The 23713-nt window shown below is 38.6% G+C and overlaps 1 protein-coding gene across 1 annotated transcript in view; it reads left to right on the top strand.

The window, feature by feature from the left end:
* Window positions 1-23713, top strand: part of HSD17B4 (hydroxysteroid 17-beta dehydrogenase 4) — a 188266-nt gene that overhangs the window by 5573 nt on the left and 158980 nt on the right. The gene's annotated exons all lie outside the window — the stretch shown is intronic.

Genomic DNA, 23713 nt, shown 5'->3' with positions numbered 1-23713 from the left:
AGGGTAGACACTCTAGGAGGGCTAAACCAAATGATTAATGAAATAAGTAGACTAGAGGAATGATCAAGAGAGTGGCAACTACAGTTTTATGCCAAAAATGCAAAATTATTCACTTGAGTCTCAAAAACACAAAGACTACATATACTATTAATCACACTATAATGGAAATTACTGAGGAGGAAAGGGATTTAGGGGTCATTAGTTCAGGTGACTTAAAGGCAGGTAACAAAGCAATGAGGAAGGCAAGTCAGATGCTTGGTTGCATAGGGAGAGGAATCGGTAGCAGAAAGAGAGAAGTAATAATGCCACTGTATAGGTCATTGGTACGTCCTCATCTAGAATACTGTGTTCAGTCCTTGAGGCCATATCTCCAGAAGGATATAAATACATTAGAGACTGTACAATGAAGGTCAACTAAAATGGTGCATGGCCTACAGCACAAAATTTACCCGGAAAGACTAAAAGATCTTAATATGTATAGTTTAGAGCAGAGAAGGGATTGGGGGGACATGATCAAAACTTTGAAATGTATCAAGAGGTTTTTTTGTTTAACTCAAAAGACTTTTTATTAAGTTTTTTTTATGAGAACATATTACAGATATAACAGTGAAGATAGTTTACAAACAGCAGATCAAATATATTGAGCAATCAACACTGCTTAAACAAACAATCAAGCAAATAAGTAAAAGTAAGACGTAAGATTGATACAAGCCAGCTATGACACAAGGTACATATGCCAGAAGTATCAAGAGTTTTCACAAGGTACAGGAGGGAAATATTCGTCAAAGGAAGAGAAGTACTAGAACACGAGGACATGCACTGACACTGGAGAGAAGTAGGTTCAGAGGAAATTTGAGGAAAACTTACTTCACAGAAAGGGTAGTGGATAAGTGGAATAGCCTCCCATCAGAGGTGGTAGAGGCTAATACAGTACAGCAATTTAAAGATGCTTGGGAGAGACATAAGGATATCCTCACAAAGAACTAAGGATCAAATAGGGTTTGAGGTTACCATAGGTTAAACAATGGGCAGACTAAATGGGCTAAGTGGTTCTTCTCTGCCATCAAATTCTGTGTTTCTATAAAGGGGTTTAAAGGGTTTGTCAACCTTGGGCCTATCCAGCTCTTTTTGAATATCTGTTACTATTGTTAATTTGTAAAGCACCCCCATATTATACAGCACTTTCCAGAGAAAATTGAATCAGCCCATGCCCTCAATGGAGCTTACAGTCTGCATTCTCTACAATGGATCTGTTGTTGATGACTTTCTTAAATACACTTCTTGGAGGTTTTGGATGGTGTGATAAGCTCACTGATTCTAAAGGCAGCAAAAAAGCCATGGTAAATCCTGCACCCACATATACTGAACCTATTATTTCATCAGGTTTATGATCATGTCTTATTATTGGTCACAACTGTTCAGGAGCGGGCGGGTCCCCTCTGACCCAGCCCTTTGTTATTCTCATCACAAAATTCTCTTCTGATAACTGAAGAATGACATTCTTGCCACTATGGTATTGGTGGCAGTCTGTGAACAATCTGTCATGCATTTGTGTTAACATTGTTAGAAGGGAATTTGCTTAGCTCTCATCCCACCCTGCTCATGCTTCAATATGGATATCCTTAAAACCTGTAATGTTAGTGGTAGTGGAGGGGTGGGGGATTGATGAGTGGATTTGGTAACCACTGCTCTAAGTGTTATGTTAAAGCTTAGGTATTTCAGGATTAAGCGCTGCCACAGCCTGTCTGAGAAGTTGCAGATTATTGCCTACGACGCCTAAATTGTCACAAAGTGTCGTTGGTTTTGTCCGCTTATGCTTCCAGAGCTCGATTGCCATTATGACTGGTAAAATCAATTAATGACAGATTTTTGGTTAGGCCTCAACTCTCAACTTGCTGGCCAAGGGGCTGCACCTGTCCAAGTAGTAGGTTACAGATTTAGAGACTCTCCCTGTCACTTAGCAGTAACGATAAAATTAACTAAATTTCTTGAAAAAATGTTTCAGCCCATCGATAAGTTGCCACAACCACACCTCTGCCGTCCATGCATTTAGGCTTTATTCTTTGTCCATCCGTCCTGGACTGTGTGTGGCTGTATGGCACTTCAATGGCAGATCTTAAGTTGTGTAGCTCTGCTACTTTTAATTTCTCTTTATTAGGTGTCTGAAACCCCTTTGAGAATCCCTTTGTTAAATATGCTGAAGCTTGAGGCGTGAACTCCCAACCTCTGCATTGCAGAACTACCTAGATGCTGGTCACCTGAGGTGCATGCTGCCTGTGGGTTTGAAAACATTTACATTTTCTCATGGTCTGGTTATTGGGTAACATTCCACAAAACTGTTATATGCCAGTCATATACCTGCTGAAGGACTTGCTATCCACTCCTTTTGCTCCCTGTATATTTTCTGCCTGTTCATGATATTCTACCATTGCAAACATGTCAGTGTACCTACCTTCTCTATGTAACTTAGCACTCACTTGCCCATGTCCCAATGTTGTGGCACAACAAGAATAGTTGTCCCCCCACTCTCACATTCCTTCTGTGCTACTTGCCTGTGCCTTATGTACACTTTTTCTTGCTTTCCTATTCCTTGTAACTTTAATTTACCTTTTTAATAGCTATATGAGCTTGTCCTGCACTCCCTTTCAATATCACAAATCTTCACTGCCATTGCTGCTGGAACAGTCTTCTCCTGATTTACTAGATCTAGATTCTAGATCGCTTAGCTCCCCCACTGGCATTTCATCCTGGCTTGTTTGACCACATGCTGCCATGTTAGTCCTCTTTGCTGTGCAGCTGCTTTCTCCGTTGCTGTCTACTGCAGACTTCATTGCTTTTGGCAGAAGACAAAAATCAGCCAAGTCCTCCCTTGTTTAACAAGCCCTAGAAAAGGGGAAAGGGCTGATAGGGTTTTGGGAACATCTCCTGGGTACTTTGTCAATAACAGAGGCCTGGTTATGGTAACAATACTAGCCAGGCAGCTGGTTGCAATGTAGATGACTGCTTAGTCCCGGTTCCCCTTGCTTTAAATGAGGCTCACTATACAGGGCAGGACTCAGGTCAGTTCCTCCTTGCACAATTTACCTGTATGCGAGTTAACTGAGGTATTCTGTCTATATGAGTGTAAATCTGCATTTTCAATAGTAAGCATTTTGCATACTCATGCATGTTCATGTTGTATATGCCATGAGTTAAAAGCTGAATGCAGGCCTGTCTGGCACCTAAACATGGTGCAGTAGTAGTAGTATAAATCCATGAAAATATCCATTCTAAGGCCATGTAAATTAAAGGTAAGTGGGCCAAAGAAACACAAGTGAGTCCACCAGATGCCCGGGTAGCACACACAACTAATTTGCTAACAGGAATGCAATACCACATTTTGTACAATCAAAAAGCATCGGGCTCATTTAGCGAGTCTGTCAAAATATTCTCCTAAGCTTCACATTCCAATATTGGACATGTATTATTGCATTAACCCTGTCTGTTGTAATATAAACAGTTACTTGACCAATGGGAGTGCATGCTAGTATTTTATGAAAACACAGTCCTTATAACAGGTGCAAGAAGAGAAAAGTGTAGTACTGTAGTACTAGACCTGTGTTTAGAAAACAGCATTTTATGTGTAAAAAAGTAAATAAATCACATATTTGTTGTGTTTTAGCTTTTTATTAAATTATTTTTAAAAATAATCTCAAAGTTTCCATTTCAAACAAACATTTCTGTCCAATTGGATATGATGTGGTGGAAGATTTCTTGATGCATCATATAATAAGTACTTGTGTCCCTTATAAGTGCCCTTTTGAAAATATCTCTTTAGTCCTTTAGAAAATAGTCTATGCAATTCAAATTTTGATTCTCAATATATGTAATTGCCTATTGCCCATAGCCAAGAACTAGCAAAGCACTTGTAGTCGCCAACTGGCTTGAGCCAGGAGGAACACTTTAGCCCACAGCCTGTAGTCACCAACTGCCTGGGGCCAGGAACAAGCACAGTCTCTATCCATGAACATGTATGTGCACCAACAGTTAGAATTGTTATTCCACTACTTTATATATCAAGTATTCCCCACACATCCTGAATTGTAAGTGTTTTTAGATGGGTATCTTTACACGCAGTTTTGTGCCATTGTATGTTTTCTGTTTCTATCATGATCCTTTCAATGTATAGCGCTGTATCAGTTTTAAGCTCCATAAACCGTACATTTTTTATTATGTTATGAATGTGATGTGCCTTAATATGAAGCACTACGCTCCGTCTCACATCTTGGTAGTGGTGTCCCCTGTGGTATAGTAGACAGAAAGTGGGGCAGCCTCCAACCATTCGCATCGCTGTACTGAGCATGCACAGACAGGAAGTTCAGCTCTCAGCACATTCTTCCAGTGACAGTGGAACTGTAAACGATGTCATAACTGGAGTTGCATCCTTTTTGTTTTCTATTATATATAGATATATAAAGTGACGGGAGGCACAAAAATATGTATGAGCAACCTGTTCTCCCACAATATAAGCTCACTACCATCTGCATATATTAATATACTATAATAGTGTTAAGTACATTAATTGCATAAGCTTGTCATACTGCCTGTGCTACAGTCAGTACCAACTGTGAGCAACTGTATATATGTACATATCTGTTACAACAAGTTATGAAATAAAACCAACAAATTGGTTAAGTCTAAAAGCTTCTTATGGTTTAACATCTACCAATAACGTTGCTGACACCTATTACAAATAACAGCACAACTGATAATAGGTTTATGCCAATAAAGTGCACTGAAACAAGGATATAAATTCTGAAGAAGTTCAGAAGGAAGGTGCTCTCTCACTGAAGTTCAGAAGGAAGGTGCTCTCACTGAAGTTCAGAAGGAAGGTGCTCTCTCACTGAAGTTCAGAAGGAGGGTGCTCTCTCACAGAAGTTCAGAAGGAGGGTGCTCTCTCACAGAAGTTCAGAAGGAGGGTGCTGTCTCACAGAAGTTCAGAAGGAGGGTGCTGTCTCACAGAAGTTCAGAAGGAGGGTGCTGTCTCACAGAAGTTCAGAAGGAGGGTGCTGTCTCACAGAAGTTCAGAAGGAGGGTGCTGTCTCACAGAAGTTCAGAAGGAAGGTGCTCTCTCACAGAAGTTCAGAAGGAGGGTGCTCTCTCACAGAAGTTCAGAAGGAAGGTGCTCTCTCACAGAAGTTCAGAAGGAAGGTGCTCTCTCACAGAAGTTCAGAAGGAAGGTGCTCTCTCACAGAAGTTCAGAAGGAGGGTGCTCTCTCACTGAAGTTCAGAAGGAGGGTGCTCTCTCACTGAAGTTCAGAAGGAGGGTGCTCTCTCACTGAAGTTCAGAAGGAAGGTGCTCTCTCACAGAAGTTCAGAAGGAAGGTGCTCTCTCACAGAAGTTCAGAAGGAGGGTGCTGTCTCACAGAAGTTCAGAAGGAAGGTGCTGTCTCACAGAAGTTCAGAAGGAAGGTGCTCTCTCACAGAAGTTCAGAAGGAAGGTGCTCTCTCACAGAAGTTCAGAAGGAGGGTGCTCTCTCACTGAAGTTCAGAAGGAAGGTGCTGTCTCACAGAAGTTCAGAAGACAGGTGCTGTCTCAGAAGCTCTCATTGGAAAGGTACTTTTGCACAGTGGTGACCATAGCTATACACTGTTTCTATTACACAATTGATGGCAGCAAAGAACAATTATGGTACAGATAAAACATATTTAATTAGACTCCTGCACTGCCTCCTTCATTTCTTTTCTTTATTATTTTTAAGAAAAGAGTTGCTTGGAATATGATTAGAGATTTAATTACTTTCTACATGCATTAAAATCAGAGTAGAATTTTTTTTGGTAAAGGAAATTTATCTCCTGGAGGAAGCTAGCTAATAAGCCCTACTTCTCGCAAGCTCCATCCTTTTCATAGTCATTAAGGAATTCTCACGAAATAAAGCATTGGGCCATTTAAGAAGTGAACAGCATGCCTATTGTTCTGGGTGACCTTTTGCACCTTTGACAAAAAGAAAGATGACAGTGAGAAAGCGGCAGAGATCCAGAGGGAAATGGAGAGTGTAAAATGTAATCTGAAAGCTGATGGAAAATCTATAAATTGACTTGGATCAAAAGATGTCCCACACACAGTTCTGCATACTTCAGAGCACAAGAGAGACAGGCAGTTACATCAAGGAACATAGATCTAATTGGATAAGAAATGAATTTCTTGGAGGAGGGTAGATAACTTTAGATAACTGGTCTGCAATGTTGATCCTACACACATAATACTGAGCATTTACTGTACCATACAGTAAGAAAGCAGTCTCGTCTGGGAAACTATTATATACTTCAGCATATAGCTATAGATAATACAATTCACAAAGTGCCATATTTTATCTATCACCTAAAAATGTAAATATCAAAATATCTTACTAAGCACCATAACATGAAGTATCCCGAAGAAATCTTTAGTAATCCATTTGTGCTGCTACGCCATAGGATCCACACTCTCCGAAAATATCAAACCAAGCAACAATATATAGAAGCCAGAGGAGATGGCATAAGAGTGTAATATTGCTTAATTGGTGATTAAAACCACTTGGATGTGTGGCTAGTGATTGCTTAAGTAAGTAAATTGGCTGTGACCACATTTAGTATATACATATCACACAGGAGTCAAAAGCTCCTGTCTGTTTCCCCAGCCAGTGCCCTGTTAATGCTGGGAGTTGGTGATCTCCCAAACTGAGGATTTGGGAGATCACCAAAGAGGTACGTTAGATTGTTTAGATGTGGACATTCCCTTTCACTATGTACACCTATCATTGTGAATTTACGGTTCTGTTGTATGTAAAACATTTTATACTATGCTTATTGTTCCAGAAATGCTTACTTGTTAGTCAACTTTTATTAATCTACCTCCTCCTTTTTCTGCGTAATAATGGCAACATTTGTGTTCTAAGCAGAGGGATGATATATAGTTAGCAGTCTCCTCCTTCAAATATGCTTTAGGGAGTTAAGTAAGTAAGTTAAGTAAAGGTTATGGAAGTTGTTTCTCTCTTAGGGGTTTATTTACTAAGCTGCGGGTTTGAAAAAGTGGGGATGTTGCCTATAGCAACCAATCAGATTCTAGCTGTCATTTTGTAGAAAATACTAAATAAATGAAAGCTAGAATCTGATTGGTTGCTATAGACAACATCCCCACTTTTTCAAACCCGCAGCTTAGTAAATCTAGCCCTTAGACTCTCATGTTATAGATATAAATCTAGCATTATGTGAGGGTGACAGATTCATCATAAAATCAGATTAATTTACAGAACAGAAACTCTATAAAGTTGCACTTAATGAGCTACCTCAGTTGTTATCTGATATGGATCGATCATGTCGATCAGGTCTGACTGTGTTTGTGATCATCACCCAAATGCACTGGTTTTGCCCCTCCCTTAGTCTGAACACACTTATGAGGCCAAATATTACAAAGATCTGGTGCTCATGGTCTGAATTACATTATAGACCTATGTTAAGATGCCTTAAGGTAGTATTTTTGGAGCAGTGAATCCTCTATTTGAAAGTCATTTTTTAAGCAAATCTAGATGAAACCTTTCATTTTTAAGTATTGCTTTTCCACGAAGTGTGAGGAGACCTCACACAATACTAAGTAGATTATATTTTGAGCATTTTGGCATATTACGTGAACCTGCTTCAGTGCAATCTGTAACAGAATGATCCATTATATCTTATGAATGCATGAATTCTTTCTCTTTCCATTGTGACTCTTGGCTTCCATTACATAATGATAATCGTTTGGCTCATCAAGTAATCACATCTCATCTAGAGCTCACTGCTTAGAATATTCAAGTACATGAGAGGTCACTCACTGCTTCGAATATTCAAGTACATGAGAGGTCATAGAGATTAGTGTTGCCTAATATGAAGAATTCTGATGGATTTTTAATGCACGTCTTCATAAAACTGGATTGGTATCGCAAAAATTTAGCACTGCTTAAAAAAAATAAAACAATTCATATGGTAAAGCATAATGTTGATGAAGTTTTATTAAGATGAAGTGCACACACAGGTGTAAATCTGGACTTCGTGCAAAAATACCTCTGAGGTAGCTCCAACTCTACATAAACCCCAAAGTATTCATGTTTTAAGAGATAATTAACTTCAAATAATAAAAATAAATAATTGTGTAATTTGTTTTCAGAGGTGTAGCATTTTATAAACTGTAGTCAAAACATATTGCTTCATAATGTCAGTGAGTTTTAGGAGCATGTGTGTGCGTCACTGGAAAGCGCCCGTGGTTGTGTCATGGGTTCTAACCATGTCCTCCATGGGCGTACCTAGCTCTTCTGAATGCAAGCTTGTCCCCAACCACCCTCCCTATAAACACTCCTGCATTGCCATGTGGAAGGTGCCAACAGTCTCAGCAGTTCAGATGGGAACTGTCCTGTCTTAAAAGGGACAGTTGGGTGTCTTGTAATGAGGACCTTGTTGAAAAGAGCTCGTCATTTAAATGAAAGCTATCTAGAAACCTGATTGTAAATCACATTGTGGTGGGTAAAGTTGTAATTGATCAGATGAGTAAAGAAAGTTAATTTGGTGTTGGGTAATATGCTTGTTTGAGTTGAGTTTTAAGACTGAGAGACTCCATGAGTGTCCACTGGCACGAGGAACAGTTTCAAAGAACAGAAGCAGCATGGCAGGAGGCAGAAGAAGAGATCAGAGACACAGTGTTTAGGAAAGTTCTTAGAGAAAAGGGAGGAGATGTGAGGAGGTGCTATATTGCCGAGGTCTATAAGACTATAATTTTAAACTGCATTGTGCGAGTAATAGGCAGCCAGTGTAGAGACTGGGGAAGCAGGAGGAAAGATATACTCTTCAAGAATGGAATAATAAAGTACTCTAGGGAAAGACACATCATGGCTATATTTTACTGAATTCTAAAATGGTTTATTTGCTGATGCAAGCTGGTTACATTTATGTTATGGGGGTGGTGTGTCTATTATTGTATGCTTGCAGGGATAGTGGACTATAGATACACATGAACAGCTGTACATGCCTTTAGGATGTTTTTCTGGGAGTTCATTATTATCCTTGACTTCAGGAAAATACACCTCTGCTAAACTGCCAGCACTATAAATAATATTAACATTGCACTACTCTCAGCCTGTAATAGGCCATAAATTGTCTGTCGAGTTCGAAAAGGCCAAGAAATCCTTTCTGTATGAAAATGCAGCTGCAGAGAACTGTGATACAGGGCATCATATTAAAATACCGGTGAATGTTCAGCAAGAGTCGTTACTTCGAAGTGATTGAAAAGCCTGACCCACCTTGTTTTGCTCACTGCTTCAATTATGATTCAACAAAGTTATGTTGTTCATTTATTAAAAAGAGCAGAGGGATATTTTCAGGGCATTAGTGGCTGGATGTACTTTATGTTCTTCATCAATCCTTATGACTTGCTGAACACATTATGGCAATGCAGTTATTTTTACAGACACATGGGGGAGTCCTGGTGACACAAATAGGAGTTGTTAGTACTTTTGAAATTGCTTGTTTTCTTCTGTCTTATCATTTTCATGTTTTCTGATCCTATTTTTTTTTATATATAAACCTTATTTATTCCTCACCTTCCTCTTCCTAAACTTAAACTGATTTCGCAGTATTTTGTGAAGTTTAATTCACAAATCCAGTAGACTTGTATTAAAGTAGAAGACGTGTGCAGCTTGGAGCTACTGCAAATATACTGTAAAGCTTGCAATACAATTGCTTGTTTTCTTCCTTTTCCTTCTACGATGAACCTGTTGTGTTAGGCGCTGTAAATCAAGCGAGTGGTCTCTTTCTATATAACTACAGCTATGGTGAATTCTTTTATATTGTACCAAGGACTGCACATAATGAGTAGCACACAGTGCTTGTGCTTGGCATTCTGGGTCAGCGGCGGAAAAGAGCTTATTTTATCTGTTATAATCAACTATCGCTTCTTGGCCTTTAATTTATGTTTCTTCCAAGCATCATGTCTATTTTTATTGTTGTTGCTATCAAAATATGTTGCAAATGTAAGCAGGACCTCAAACAAATACATAAACAGAGGGAAGAAAATGCATTATCTCTATTTTTTTGTTACTCCATATCCTATAGCTCTTCCATACAATAGCAGCGATACGCTTTGCAGAATCGTATGGATTGGTATGGAACCATTACTGTTAAAAGTGGAAGAACCCCTGTATTTGTTCTAAGCTTGCGCACACAACACACATAGTTTTCACACATCGAATGAAGAATTTCTGACCACATTTAAGGATATCGCAGACATAAGAAATTAAAAGGAAATACATACATACATTCCGCATACAAAAGGAGAATCGGAACAAATCTTTATGGACATTTGACAACCAATTTCCAACACACTACTGAAAACGTATGTTTTGTGATTTGGGTGAAGGATTTATTTGCTTGTGTAAAATTGACCTGACCTGGAGATATTTGACATTACGTTAATAAATGTGAATTACATTTCAAGTGCTGTCAGAGTATGGGGACTTTTACATGTGTATATTTGAATGTTGTTAGTAGTAGTGTTAATATAAATCAACTTGTATGTTAGGGTTAGGATTCTTTTGATGCAATAATTCCATTTTAATATGTTTACAGTTGCTTTATTCAAGGTTCTTAGATAAATCAGAAAGTATGTTACAATTTTTTTATAAAGGTCCCTCATGGCAGTGGAGCTATGGTTGAAGCTAATGGTTAACCAACAAACAAAGCAATGAAAATCTCCTTTCATATTCTCCTCGCATCTCTATGGGTGAATATTTGTGTAAAAACTCCGCTGTGGCGTGTCTCTGCGGACTGTTCCGGGGGGCGTGTTGCGGCACCTCATGCTGAATTGAATTGCCGTCCTTTGATTTGAGAGAATTCAGTTCATCCATAGAACTAAATAGAAATTGCACATTCCCCCCGGCAGTAAAATAACTCAGGGGTTAACTTAAGATATAGGACATTGACCTGATGCTGCTAAACAATACTTTACGATTGTGATATTTTTTGATAAACATTTTGAATGCTTTTTCCTACTAAATATATACACATTTTTCTTTTATTGTATTGTAATTTAGTTCATAGTAAGACATATTTGGATTAAGTGCTGAATATTGATTTATGCTTTGCTAACTGATAACTTATAGGCAGCTGTTTTTATTTTTCTTTATATTATTATTACCGTATTTTCCGCACTTTAAGGCGCACCTAAGAGCCTTAAATTTTCTCAAAAATCGGCCGTGCGCCTAATAATCCGGTGCGCCCTATGTGTGCACTGAGTTCCAAAATCTCTTAAAATGTTGTTGTGCGACTTTGGTAAGCGATCCGCTTGATTGACTGTCGGACCATTTCCGGCTGACACAGGGACGTAATATGTCAGCCGGAAATGGTTTGTCTAAGGGCCCCTGAAAATGGCACCAGTGAAGAGACATGCCTACGAGGCACAATTCAAACTACAGGCCATCAGTTACACGGTTGTAAATGGGAATAGAGCAGCTGCGAAAGAATTCAACATAAATGAATCTATGGTTCAGAAGTGGAGGAAGCAAGAAAATGAACTGGGCCAAGTTAAGAAGACGAAACAGAGTTTCCGCGGGAACAAAGCGAGGTGGCCACAGTGAGAAGACCAACTTGAGCAATGGATTATTGAACAAAGAACAGCCGGTAGAAGCGTCTCTACAGTCACCATTCGACTGAAGGCAACAACGATAGCACAAGACATGAAGATCGTACACTTTTATTATTATTATTAGAGATGTGTTTTGACCCCTGCGATTTGGTTTTGGATGTGGTTTGGTTCTAAAACATGTTGTGTTTTGGTTTTGTGAAAGGTTTTTGCCAAAAAATCTCGAAAGGTTTTGGATCTGGATTTAATTAAAAATTCTGAAAAATAGGTAAAATCATCATAACCGTCATCAGCTCTTTATGTAGCGCCAGTAATTTAGCAGCGCTGTGCAGAGAACTCACGTCAGTCCCTGCCCCTTTGGAGCTTACAGTCTAAATTTCCTAACGTACACACACAGACGACCGAGACAATTTTGATAGCAGCAAATTAACCTACTAGTATGTTTTTGGATTGTGGGAGGAAACTGGGGCACCCAGAGTAAACACACGCAAACACAAGGAGAACATACAAACTCATGACCCCAGTGCTGTGAGGTAGAAATGCTAACCACTAAGCCACCCTGCTGATTTTGAGCAGTTTTTGCTCCAATATTATTATTTATAGCATTAACATTCATTTTCATTCATTTCTATTTTCTAATGATCCCTTCACAACTGTTCCAATTTTGACCAAAGTCTGCAGCGAGCTGTTTTAATGAAAGATTTTGTAAATTTTGCTATCTCCGATTCCGTTAAAAAAATAATTAAACTGCATCTCCCTTTCAATGCTTCAAAACCTCCTTTGCATGTTCAGACTTACTATTACTTTATTTGAATGAATAAATAAATAATCACACAGACACCAATGTAAATTTGGAAAAAGTCAGTTTTTATTTAAACAAAAATGACGGCGGAGAGAGCAATATGAGTCCGCCAACAACTAATAGCAAAACCAAACCGTGGAAGGTCAAATTGCGATTACACCACTGGTCCCAGGATATAATCCTTTATGATGTTACGGCTTCTTAGTAACTGTCATAAGCTTTTACAACTAGCGGGAGAGGTCTTCACCTATAGCAGCCACCATTGTAGAGTTGGGGCATGCATAGGTACTCGGATGCCACTAGGACTTAACATAGTAAAGCTTATGTGCAGGAACCGGTAGCATGGAAATAGGAGTCAGGCGATAACCATGGTCAGGCCAGAGGTCGTCGGTCAGCAGCTAGCAGGGAATGTCACAAACAGGCCAATAGGTCAGGGGTTGCAGTAAACAAGGATAGTTCAGAAGAATGAGCAAGAGATCAGGGGCAATCCGCAATCGAGCAGAGTCCAGAAAACAAGCTAAGGGTCACAACAGGAATCGGAGGTTTCACAGCACAGAGAGTAGTTTAGCTACTGCAGGGCAAATGTGCTCTAAGCGGCAGGGAGACTAAGCCCCCCCCCTGCTTTTTAAATTGATACGGACCAGTCAGAACCCCCCCCCCCACGTCCACTCAAGAGGTAGTAATAATTTAATTACAACTGCGTTCACCGGCTGCCTGTTACTAGCTGAGGCGCGACCATGTGAGAGTCATCCCGGTTGTCCTGGCAACAGCCAGGGCGCGAAGGACCGTAAATGACGTCCTGGGTGCCAGGGCAATTGGCAGGATGCGGCAATACACTCGTGACGTGGTTAGCCGGTGCAAAATCTGGCGTCAGAGTGACTATACCCCTTCTTGTGGACCACCTCTGCTTCACGTCTCATCTATCCCAGGGGTGGATGAAACTTCCTCCGGGGTGGACAAAGCTTCCTCTAGGGGGAATAATTATTCAGCCCTCCCTTCCCATAAATATATGAGTCCCTTGGTTTGATTCAGAAGGGCAGCATTAAAGCACAGATTGACCTCCGTCCAAGGACAATGCCATCTTGACTTGGACCATTTAACATTGTGCCCTCTCATCATCTTTTAAATGTCTACTAGTGTTGCTGTCCGTAGTTGAGGTATTGTGTCCTCTATTGTCTTAATGAAGGATTTTGTAAATCTGCCATCTGTGCATTTGCTTTCTCCCATTCAATTCCAAAAATAATTAGCCAGTTTATACAGTTCTCTAACTCCATCACCTAGCATAGATGTCACTGAATGACCCTTTCAAAATTGTCAAATATTGAAAAATAGAAAAGATTAGAATATATAGCGTTTTTTTGGGGCGTGCACATGCAAACACCCAGTTTTTTTCAAAATTATTTCAGATGGCACTGCCCCACACAAGATTACTTTCACTTGAAAAACTTGAAATTTTAAAAGAAATAAATCTATTTGTTTTCCTCCACTAAATATACTACATAGTTCAGAACGATATCTAATCTATCTATATACAAAAGCACGGTGGCGTAGTGGTTAGCACTTCTGCCTTGCAGCACTGGGTTCATAAGTTGAATTCCCGACCATGGCCTTATCTATGAGGAGTTTGTATGTTCTCCCCGTGTTTGCGTGGGTTTCCTCTGAGTGCTCCGGTTTCCTCTCACACTCCAAAAACATACTGGTAGGTTAATTGGCTGCTAACAAAATTGACCCTAGTCTGTCTCTGGCTCTGTGTGTCTGTGTATGTTAGGGAATTTAGACTGTAAGCCCAATGGGGCAGGGACTGATGTGAGTGAGTTCTCTGTACAGCGCTGCGGAATTAGTGGCACTATATAAATAAATGGTGATGGTGATGATGATGATTATATATGCATTAACAACAACCAGTAGCCACTAGTCCGTGTAAGCTCTCTAAAATATTGAAATTTAAAGCAATTGATCAGCAAACTATTCTAGCTGACTACTCTCTACAGAACTGCTTTACAATAATGACAGGATTCTATTGCTTTCCATGTCCTTTGTTCACCCTGAACGCTATTTTCAGAGCAGAGCACCACAGCTAACCACCACCTTACATGCTTTCTGTTCTAAAATGTTACTTGAAAAAGTGAGGAAGGACTATATATACAGAAGATATCGATCCAAATCTTGCGAAAGTTTTGCAAATTTTTTTTCCCCGGAATTTACATTTTGCTTTGTTTTGAGATCTGAATTTGGTGTGCAAAACTGAATCACAACACGTTTGCACTCAGATCCCCAACGTCGGATCTTGTTGGATTTCACAATATCCGAATCTCTCATCTCTAATTACTATTATTCTATTTTGTATTATTCAAAGAATAATGCAATATTATATAATAAATATTAAAAGATTGAACTTTTTTAAGCTCTGTGCTTTATTGTATTTTGTGAAGTATGTGTTTGTTATACTGTTCTTATTCCACAGATGGCTGGAATCTACTTTTAGAGTTGTTTAGTAATTCGCATTTTTGGCTAAATCCGCTTTCACCATTGTTATTATCAGCACTGTTATTGGTACCTCTTTATTACATAGCTTTACAATAGAGCTCTATAGAAAAGTAGACATGCTCATATGGATACCATTGATCTTTGAGAAATTGCCTGATTTATACCTATGAGCTTTTAACAAAATAGATGACAGAACAGGAACATATCCATGTTGTGTCATAAGTATTTAGAAAAGGCCTGTGTGCTCTATCATTCTCTGTACAAATCACTGTTCTTTGTTAGCATTCATCTCCCGTACAAAAAACTTAACATACACACCATGGAAATATTTACATACACATGCAGGTAGCTGTAAGACCATAAATATGTTAATACATAAACCTGCAGCTGCTATGTGCCTGTTTTCAGTCCTGTAATCTACTGTAGTAACACTTGTTTTTTACTTTTTATTTGAAATGTCTTCCCAGAGGCTTGTACCTCAGGTGACAGTATCTAAGAACAGAGGCTTCAGTTCATCCACAATCCAGCCTATAGTTTGGTGTTTTTGTCACATACTTCAGAATCCCACAGAACATATTTTGGAATGTTAGTGTGCAATTCCATTGTTAATCAACTTAAATTTTAGATTTAGTAATCATTTAAAGCCCTATACTGCCAGTATAACTGTGGACGTCCTCTCTGTAGTCAATGTCAGAGCTCCAATCATTTGTCCCTCAGATGCTGAATGGGGCCATTTTTGAGAAGTCTGAAAGCTCTATTAATTTATATAGATGTGCTATCATACTGATAACATAGAGGTGGCCCTTCATAGGAAGGTATTGAGCAGCTGTACTTCACTTCTACCCGATGAGCAGAATTCCTGTATTTAGAGTCTAGGTCAAGTAGCAATGTAAACTTAAATCTTTGTGATTGCCATAGTTAAGATAGCATCTAGCCTGCATGATGATAATCTAACAATTACATGGTTTTGGATATGTATTTAAAGCAAACATTTAGTTTTCACATTAAACATAAACAAAATATAAAATGTTATGTACCTTGTTAGTGTGTACATACAGTGCAGGCTTCAAGGACATTGGTCACTTCATTATTCAAAAACCCCCCAAGATGGTGCCACAGCTCATTGTGCTCCTGAAACTAGCCCAGAGTAAAAACAGAAGTCGTGGAGAGGCTATATAAGGGTGTGTATATGTATGTGTATGTGTATATGTGTGTGTATGTATGTGTGTGTATATATATATATATATATATATATATATATATATATATATATATATATATATATATATATATATATATATATATATATATATATATATAAACTCATGCATTCTAGTCAAATCAAGCTACTTAAGGTGTTAAAAAGTTTCTTGTCATGCATTTGGGCCTAGCCCAGGCCTCCTCAGGGGAAGGGCGTTACTTCCCAACGCAAGCCCCCTTTTTTTTAACGTGGTTTTGTCCACATGTCACCACCTCATCATTTTTCTCCATCACCTCATCCTTCATCTTTATCGCCACATCTATCTAGATGTCTATCCAGACACATGGATCTCTCTCAGCGGTCCTGAGTATCACACTCCTCTCGCTCCGGCAACCACCAACCGCTCCCCACTGTCACCCCCGGCAACCACCAACCACTCCCAACTGTCACTTCTCCTTCAAGAAATATATATATATATTTTTTTAAAATATTTATAAACACTTTTAACAATTAACAAATTAAAAACATTTTAGTATACCAAATTTCAGCCCTTTCTGAGTTTTTTTCCCCCACACACACTAAGCAGTATATTTACTAAACTGCGGGTTTGAAAAAGTGGAGATGTTGCCTATAGCAACCAATCAGATTCTAGCTCTCATTTTGTAGAATGTACTAAATAAATGACAGCTAGAATCTGATTGGTTGCTATAGGCAACATCTCCACTCTTTCAAACCCGCAGCTTGATAAATCTACCCCTAAGAATTTAGTAGGTCAGTGTATAACTCCGCCCAGCAGGTGGCGCTGCAGCTTGGGATTTTTTTTTCCACACACAGACTAACACACGCCACTAGGCTTATATATATTAGATATATATATAGTGTATGTGTGTGTATGTATGTATGTGTATGTATATATATATATATATATATATATATATATATATGTTAACCCGTGCATGATACTCATGCATTCTAGTCAAATCAAGCTACTTAAGGTGTTAAAAGGGTTCTTGTCATGCATTTGGGCCATAGCCCAGGCCTCAACCACCAACCACTCCCCACTGTCACCCCCGGCAACCACTAACCACTCCCAACTTTCACTTCTCCTTCAAGAAATATATATATATATTTTTTAAATCTTTATAAACACTTTTAACAATTAACAAATTAAAAACATCTTAGTATACCAAATTTCAGCCCTTTCTGATTTTTTTTTTTCCACACACACTAAGAATTTAGTAGTTCAATGTATAACTCCGCCTAGCAGGTGGCGCTGCAACTTGGGTTTATTTTTTACACAGACAGACAGACTAACATACGCCACTAGACATTTATAGATTAGATATATATATATATATATATATATATATATATATATATATATATTAGTTATTGTTATTACACACACTAAAGCAAATCACATTAGTCTACTATAATGTTTTAATCAGGACCTGTCACTGTAAAATATTTTTGATTCAGTAATATAATATTGATAAGGTGGTAATGTTGACTTTAGTTTTAAGTAATTTAAAAGAGAAAAATTACATAAAAATACTATGGGTAGAGTTCTAGAATTGTGCCAATTTGTAGTCTCCTTGGCAAATACATTCAACATCAGGTATTTTGAACAGCTGATTACATACATTGAAAAAGTAAATGCAAATCAGAGATTGGTACAACTTGACTGTGGGACCAGTAATATCATTCTTGCATGGGTCTTCAAGTTCAGTCTGTATTGAGTGCGTAACTGAATTTGACTGAAATAAAATATTTTGTACTAGCTAGTTTTAGTATACTATAGGGATAAAAGTTCCACTTTCCTTTAAACTAACCATTCGATAACATTTAGGATATAAATCTAGCTGTGCAAGGGAATATGCGTGCCATGGTATACTGTAAAGATTTATATATGAAACAGATATTATAATTTTGCACTTTCTTGTTACATATTGTTATATAATATGTATGTATGACATTACAGGATTGTAAATGGTGTTTTTCAGAAGAGGTAATGGTCTGAAGTTTTTTTTAAAATGTAATTGTAGATCATGTCAGAAAGCCGTACATCATATCATGGGAATCATAAATGACATTCATATGGATTGATAGTTGCTGTGTTAGAATATACTTCCACAAACCCCCTGTGCACAACTTGTTATACAACCTGTCTCGGAGCTGCTAATACTTGGGCTTAATTTGTTAGTGTTGATTGTTTTATGGGAATGATGTGTTTGCTTGAAAGCCAGATTAGGAGCCTCTGAGGAGCAGTGAAAAGGGTATTTTATATATTATTTAATACATTTAACAGTATTAAACTGTGTTTAGAAATTGTCTTAAGTGGAAATGCACCCTTTCAAAATGAAAATTGATTGACCCATCATGTTTTTCTTTAAAAATAAGTAAATAAAGAAATAAAATATTAGTGTCGGTACACTGTATATGTTGATGTTATAGACAATCTGACCAACTCCAGCAACGACCGTAGTTGTGACAATTATTCCATTAGGCACCTGCGTTAGATGGATCTTGAGGTGTAGTCCTAAACTACAAATAATTTATGCATAATTGACATATCCATGTCCAGGATGGTTTTGATCAACTAAATAACATTTTTCAAAAGCTACAAACCCACATACACATGCTTTTTTTTTTTTTATATATCTTTAAACAACAAGCTTTGTACCTGTTTAACTTGAATAACCGTCCTCCTATAACACTGTTATCCTTTTAAAAAAATCTACGTGTGGGGGCGAGTTGGTTTGCGCTAAGTTGGAGAGTACATATGGTATATTGCAAGCTTTTAGTACTCTTTGGTCTCTTTATTAAATGAAAACAACAACAACAAAAACATTGTTGCAATTTATTTAGTGTGGACAAATATATTATATAATAACTGTGAAAACATTGATTTAAAGCAAAGTGGTAAGGTCATGGCATGCAGGTATTCATATGAAAGAAAAGTCCAACATGCATTGATATTTAAATGGAGAGAGAGGTTGTAAGAGTTCAGTGCTTGTGCAGTTTACCTATGGTGAAGGCACCACAACAGCAACCTTGCAACAGTAGACAGAGTGACGGAAAACAAAATAGTCAAGGAGGTGACCAGGGGCAGATGTGAGGGAGCAGAGGCAGGGCAGGGAGAACAGAACTGAGATGAGTGGACAAAAGACAATTGGATAAGTGATGAGGCAGATTAGATGAGCGGAAACCTGTGGGCAGGTGACAAGATATAATGAAACAAGTGTTGGACACACGGAAGGTGGGGAGGGGGAACTATTAGATGTATACATTAGACATGGGATAAGGTAAGACACAGATGGGCAGACAATGTGGCCACCATGATCAAAGAGAAGACAAAGCCCCTAGTATTCAGGAAAAGAATGGCAAAGTGTATGTCAGTTTTATGTTGTGCTGTCACTCCCTGAACCCGGAGTGCATAGACATAAATAGAAGCTGTGTAGTGCAAGTACACCTCGCATTGGGCACGCTGGGCTTTAGCTGTGCTGACTGATCTATTTCTCTCTGCAATTTAATGTTATCTTATCTGCAAAAGTGCAATGCAAGGGGGGGGGGGGGGTTCTAGTTTTCATTATTATGTAGGGTCCCACAATTTTGTAATCTTGCTGTCTTTTTGCAGTGTATTAGATTGTAATGAGCAGGGACCACTCTACCTTTTGTTTTCAAGTCTGCATCTGTTTTGCCTTCCTGGTTTGTGCCAGTTTTATGAATGCTGTGGTGTCACCATTGTTCGGTGCTGCAGTGTTCTGTGGCGCATTACAGATTAACAATGATAATAATGTATATTGGATGCCAGGGCAAGTCTCGCATCTCTTACAGTGCCTGTGCCAGACAATTCTGAAAATGGTGATCTTCATATTAGGTAGTGATATTCCTGTAAATATTTTCATTGCAGCTGTCCTTATTTAACTGGAGGTGTTCTCTTCTAGTTTTTTATTACTTGCAATTAGTAATTATGTGATTTATTACCAGCGAAGACAGATTTAAAATGTAACTAAGAAAATAAAAAGCATTTATGTAACAAATGTCTAGCAGAATGTGTAAGCAGTTTATGACCTACTGTATAACATATTTGGATGACAGGTTGAGTCTGACATTCAGTATATAGAGAATGCAGAATAAACTCCTACTGGGAAGTATCTATGGTCAGAAGGTCGTACACAATGACCAGCAGCTGATACAGTGAGAACAACACAGTTGTAGGAGGTGGGAATACTGGCAAAGGGAGGAGCGACAGATGGAAGGAATAATATGGCGTTTTACTAATTCATGAATCGTTTCATCTTGTATAATAGTTTATTTATAAGCTGTCGACACATTTCACAGCTCAGACCGATAGATCGGGGGATGCAATAACAATTAAATTAGAACATTGCTGAACTTTACTACAGTATGTCTCTGTCTTTGCTCCAGTGAGCACAAGCATTAAAAAGCTAGGACGTCCTGCCAGCTTACTTACTAGAGTCACATTGTCATCTGTGAACTGGAAAGCTTTTTCAGCATATACTGTATGTAGTAATGTTCAGTTTAATCAATGACATGTCAGACTAAGGTGACCTTGTTTTACCGGTATGTGGAATTATTGCAAAGATTTTTTTTATTTTTATCTAGTTTTATGACTACTGCATCAATTGAGGATGTTCTGTTTCTGTAGAATTAATTGAAGCTCTTCAATGCAATGTCATGAGCATTCAGGATGCTGTACATTATGTCTGTAAGGCTTCTGTCTACTTAAATTACTTCCATCTTATAGTTCATAGACATAGCATTGGCGTAAGGGTAACATATTGTTCCATGATAATAGCAGTGGTTGTGTTTTTTATCCCGGCACAGTAACTTGGTTTAACAGGCTTCATTTCCTTTCTTCCATTTTCACTGCCCCCCCTTTCATTTCTTTTGCAAACAGTCTCATTAACCTTATGATCCCTTTACACATATAAATGCATTTTATATTGCGTTCATGTATCACACGAGTGCAAGTTGCGGTATAATCTAAATGTTCATTTCTGTGAAAATGTCATTTTGAAATATATATAAAATGTACTATAAAGGCAAGCTGCCTAAATCTGTCTAGCTGTTTTAGCAGTTGTAGTTGAACAGTTGCCTATAGCAGTATTTTTTAGCTCAAGTCCTCCCAACAGCTAAACAAAGTAACCCTGACTCAAAAAATGACCTATTGAGGGCACGTGAGGACTGGAGTTGACAAACCCTGAAACTACTGAAACTAAGGTTGTAAAATTTTTGATATAGAGCTTGCAAATCGTTGTTTGATTTGGCCGCCTATACATTGCATTATTTGAAATGTTTATTATGCTTTCTTAAAGGCTATAAGACTCACTATGACACTAATATGACCTAATATTGTGTGTTTTTTTCTGTGGTATGATGTGATTGCATCGCATACCTCCCAGAAAGGGGGAACGGCTGCGTTTACATTAGGGGCAAGGTTGTGTCACGATGGATGTGGTCACATCACCCAGATGTGTGTCTAGTGCTTCTGAAGTGTCAGGTTGACCCCCAACACCTCTACAGTTCCCTGAAGACATTTCTCCATTGCTGCTAGGACCCATTCACTGTAGTGGTGAGAGGGATAAACTGTAATGTATGCTACCAGCTATTAAATAAACCTAGAAAACCAAGGTATAAGCAAACATAAGTCAGTGTAAGTTATAAGCAGGGAGGACTGTAACATTCTGAAGTCAGTGCAAGTGCCAGAATTTTTGCAAGCTGCAGTTGGTGAGAACAGCAGGCAAGGATAACAATCAGCGCAAATGGCAACCAGAGTAACTGAGACAAAATGAAGTCCGGGTGGCTGGCAGACCAGAATATCCTATAACAAGCCGAGGTCCGTGCAGACGCCATACAATAGTAAATGATAAGCAAGCAGAGGTTGGTAGGCGGCAGATTGAGTAATCGGTCAAAGCACAAGAAGAATAAACAATACAGAGCATGTACACCAGGGTACAAATGCTATAATCCAAAGCAGCCAATTGGTCCAGCAGTCACAATGCTAATGAAATTCCAGGACCTAAATCAGAGTGTCAAGGAAACTAAGTACACAGTCTGAACATGCTATAAAGCAGTAGTACTTCTGAGCCTATCTCTGTTTCTGTCCTATGTTCTGTCTACAATCCTGACATAAACCTCCTAACATCTCCAGCAGTTGGGACAAATGTCCTACTAAGGCGGCGAGACAGTTCCTTATAATCGGGGAAGTCCCGTCTAAATCGAGACAGTTGTGAGGTATGACATAGTGTAGCTCACACTATGTAGATAGCGTAAACTAATTCTGTTTACCCAGGAAAGAGTATTATATCCAGGCAGCTCTTTATGTGCTATGCTCTCTCCAGCGACAGATTCTTCCAGGGAAGCTGGTCCAGGAACGAGCATCGTGCAATCTGATAGCCTGGCTCAGAACTTGACTCGGTCTGTCATAGTAGAGTGCTGGAATTTGTGACAGCTTTGTTTGCACCTCTCAACTATCTGCTGAACCGTCTGAAGGAAGCTGGCCTATAAGAGACCATAGTGGCCAAACGAGGTCACGGAGAAGCCGTCAATTGTTTGATTGTTGTAAACCAATAAAATGACAGTGACACATGCTCTTTAAGTTGTTTTGGGTCATTGTGGCTAAACCTCAAACTATGAATGCACAAGGAAAGAATAGTTAATCTTTTGTGTATATGACTCCTCCACTTAGGATAATCGTGTTGGTTGCATATGTTCTTTTTGGCTCACAGAGTCTTGTAATTGCTATTTTTATTCTTTCATGCACTCTCTTGGGAGAATTAATTCCACTTGATTCAAATCAAACTCTTTACATCGTAGGGCTGACTGAGCATCTCATTGTTCTAATAAGATCATCTTCAGGCTGTTTAGAATGTAGTGATGCTGTACGTTCTGTAAAGATGTTTATGAATTATGTAATAATGATGTGCTCACAATAAAGAGCAAGATTACCCACAGTGTGTAACATCACATCTACGCATCAGTAAAATTCATGATAATTATCATAAATTATGTTATGCAACATTGGTTGGATCTCACTTCACATATTCGAGTGTATATAACTGAGGTCACACATGTATTATTTTTTTTCTTTGCCTTTCTGACCTGCTTTAGCAGTGTTGTCTTTACATGATTCCTACGGCCATCTATGTTACCAGTGCATATTCTTATTACATACATTCACGCACTCCATGATGAACTCATTTAAACATGGATACAATGGGTCTGTGGTGCATCAAAAACATATACACACAAACCAGCTCTAAAGATATGTCCACTTTCAAAGAAGTGGCTTCCATTAAATATGTTAGATCTAAACACACATATTTCCCAATAAAATAATGGCATGTCGTCTGAAGTCATATCATATTTGCTATCTTCTAGTACCCCTCTAAGGGGGATGAGGTGGTAAGTGAGGAAGCTAATATTCACCGTATCATACAGTGGGAAAGGGGAGGGGGGTCTGATGTGATTGGTGTCATTAAGCCCCACCTCTGATGAGGTACAGGAGGGTGCCTGCACTTCCAGGAATATTCAAGTATGGGTGATATTGTTTAGTTTGGTTGCTCTGTGT

The sequence above is a fragment of the Mixophyes fleayi genome, chromosome 1, assembly GCF_038048845.1.
Source record: "Mixophyes fleayi isolate aMixFle1 chromosome 1, aMixFle1.hap1, whole genome shotgun sequence".
NCBI classification, from domain to species: Eukaryota; Metazoa; Chordata; class Amphibia; order Anura; family Limnodynastidae; genus Mixophyes; species Mixophyes fleayi.
Note: the sequence above shows the minus strand (reverse complement) of the source record. Positions and strands in the feature narration are given on the sequence as shown.